At 42.1% G+C, this 2,909-nt stretch overlaps 1 pseudogene across 1 annotated transcript; it reads left to right on the forward strand.

Moving 5' to 3' along the window:
- The first annotated feature begins 655 nt into the window (after nt 1-655).
- LOC103266024 lies at nt 656-1,145 on the forward strand (annotated as a pseudogene). Its single transcript, XR_002482286.1, has one exon. The product of XR_002482286.1 is annotated as a small nuclear ribonucleoprotein E pseudogene (transcript).
- Nucleotides 1,146-2,909: the final 1,764 nt, after the last annotated feature.

The following is a 2,909-nucleotide window of genomic DNA, read 5'->3' on the forward strand; positions in this document are numbered from 1 at the left end:
GCAACTTGGCAAGACCTCATCTCTAAAAAAATAAAATAAAATAAAAAGAAATTTTGGAGTCACCAATGTAATTAGAGGCTGATTATGTGCAGACTTCAATTATGTGCGTGAGGACTATTCAATAAACCACTGTAAGATGGAGTTTTTGGTTACAATTACTCCAAATCCCAAATGATCAAATATCTTTCATTTTAAATGCTAAACACCTGGTCCAAGTCTAACCCATCTCACTGGAACTCCTGCAACAGCCTCCTAACTGGTCTCACCACATCCTGTCTTATCCTCTTTCTCCTATCATTTCCCTACACTCCAACCAGAATATATATATTTTTTTGAGTTGGAGTCTCACTCCATTGCCCAGGCTGGAATGCAGTGGCATACTCACGGCCACCCCAGTGTTGACCTGCTGGGCTCAGGCGATCCTTCTGCCTCAGCCTTCCAAGTAGCTGGAACTACTTGCTACCATGCCCAGCTAATTTTTAAAATTTATTGTAGAGACCAGGTCTCATCAACTTGCCCGGGCTGGTCTTGAACCCGCGGCTCAGGCAATCCATTTGCCTCGGCCTCCCAACGTGCTGAGATGACAGGCTCAGCCTCTGAGCCCGGCCCAGAATCTTCTTTTAAATATACATACAGTTTCCGGTTCTTTATTCCGGAAGTTGCTTTCTGAGGGAGTGTGCGCGTGTGCTCTTTGTGAGATTATTCCACCATGGCTTACCGTGGCCAGGGCCAGAAAGTGCAGAAGATCATGGTGCAGCCCGTCAACCTCATCTTCAGATACTTGCAAAACAGATCCCGGATTCAGGTGTGGCTTTATGAGCAAGTGAATATGCGGGTAGAGGGCTGTATCATTGGCTTTGATGAGTATATGAACCTTATATTAGATGATGCAGAAGAGATTCATTCTAAAACAAAGTCAAGAAAACAACTGGGTCGGATCATGCTAAAAGGAGATAATATTACCCTGCTGCAAAGTGTCTCCAACTAGAAATGATCAATGAAGTGAGAAATTGTTGAGAGTGCAATATAGTTTTTTTTTTTTTTAAGGTGTCCTTTGTTTTGAGTATAGTTCAAAAACATTTGTTCATATTGTTTTGATTACCCTTATGTTATTACAAGATGACAATAAATGCTGTGGGATTGTTAAAAAATAAAATAAAATAAAATAAATAAATATACATACAAGCCGTTGGCATGTTAGCTCACACCCGTGAATCCCAGCACTTTGGGAGGCCGAGGTGAGTGGATTGGGTTTGAGGCCCAGGGATTCAAGACCAGCTTGGGCAACTTGGCGAGACTTCGTCTCTACAGTAAATTAAAAAATTAGCCGGGAGTGGGGGCTTATGCCTGTGGTTCCAGCTATTTGGGAGGCTGAGGCGGAAAGATTGCCTGAACCCGGGAAGTCGAGGTTACGGTAGCCATGATCATTCCATTGTATGCGGCCTGGGTGACAAAGTGAGACTCCAACTCAAAAATGATCCTTGTTTAAAATCCTTTAATGAGTTCCCATTAGTTCAAGAATAAGTTCAAAATTCTCAACACAGTCTATTCCATCTTGCAACATCTGAACCCTGAACTTCTCGCTTGTCTCTTACTATTTTTCCCCCTCACCTCCTGGGCTCCAGTCACACCAAAGCTTCAGATGTCCTGTGCCCTCTGCTGTTACACTTACCTGTTCCACTCACCTTTCCCCCAATCTCTCCTGCCTAACTAACTCTTATTAATCTGTCAGGTCTCTGATAAAATGTAATCTCCTCAGGAATTATAGTCAGAAGTCATTATTACACATCTTCCTGGCATTGTGGACTTTTTTTCCCTAGTCCTTATCTCCACTTGCATAATTGTTTGTGCGATTATTCATTTAATGCAGAGGTTTCTCAGGTGACGCGGAGGACGTGTGCCTACAGATACGTTCCATGGCCCTCCCAGCATTTTCTTTTTAATTAAGCTTGAAGAACTTTCATCAGTACATCCTCTTTTTGGCTTGTCACAGGTCCCATCCATTCATGTCATTTCACAAACTTAAGTCCCCTTCCTGCCTCTCTAGGCCTTTGCACCTTTGGCCTGTTTCCCCCACTAAACTAGAAACTCCATCAGGGTAAGGATGGTGCCTGCCTTCCACATCACCCCGTGCCCACTATCTAATATGCTTGGGACATAGTAAGGAGCTCTGGAAATCTTTGTCTAATGAATAAAGCCAATGAATGAGCTGTCCTTGTCACCGTTATTAACAGCCTTTTTCTTCCTTTGGTTTTCTTCCTTCTTTCTTTTCTTTCTTTCTTTCTTTCTTTCTTTCTTTCTTTCTTTCTTTCTTTCTTTCTTTCTTTCTGTCTGTCTTTCTGTCTTTCTGTCTTTCTTTCTTTCTTTCTTTCTTTCTGTCTTTCTGTCTTTCTGTCTTTCTTTCTTTCTTTCTTTCTTTCTTTCTCTTACCTTCCTTTCTTCTTCTTCTTTCCTTTTGAGTCAGAGTCTCACTCTGTTGCCTAGACTGGAATGCAGTGGTAGATCATGGCTCACAGTAACCTCAGCTTCTGGGACTGAAGATATCCTCCTGCCTTGGCCTCCCAAGTAGCTGGGATTGTAACACACCACTATGCCTGGCTAATTTAAAAATTTTTTTTTTTTTTTTGTAGAGACAAAATGTCACTATGTGGCCCAGGTTGGTCTAGAGCTCCTGGCCTCAAGTGATCCTCTCCTATCAGTCTCCCAAAGGTCTGGGATTATAGGCATGAGCCACTGCACCTGGCCTCATTCATGTTTTCAATGAAATTTCCTTTTTTTAGCCTTAGTTAGTAAGACTGAGTTTCCATTTCTTGCACAATCTCTTCCAGTTCTGATCTTTAATACCAGAACTCTAGAATCAGCTGGGACAGATAGCTACAATGGCATTCTGGTAAATGTTTTATAACCAG

The sequence above is a fragment of the Carlito syrichta genome, unplaced genomic scaffold (genome assembly GCF_000164805.1).
Source record: "Carlito syrichta isolate Samal-C Ts95f unplaced genomic scaffold, Tarsius_syrichta-2.0.1 Scaffold306983, whole genome shotgun sequence".
NCBI classification, from domain to species: Eukaryota; Metazoa; Chordata; class Mammalia; order Primates; family Tarsiidae; genus Carlito; species Carlito syrichta.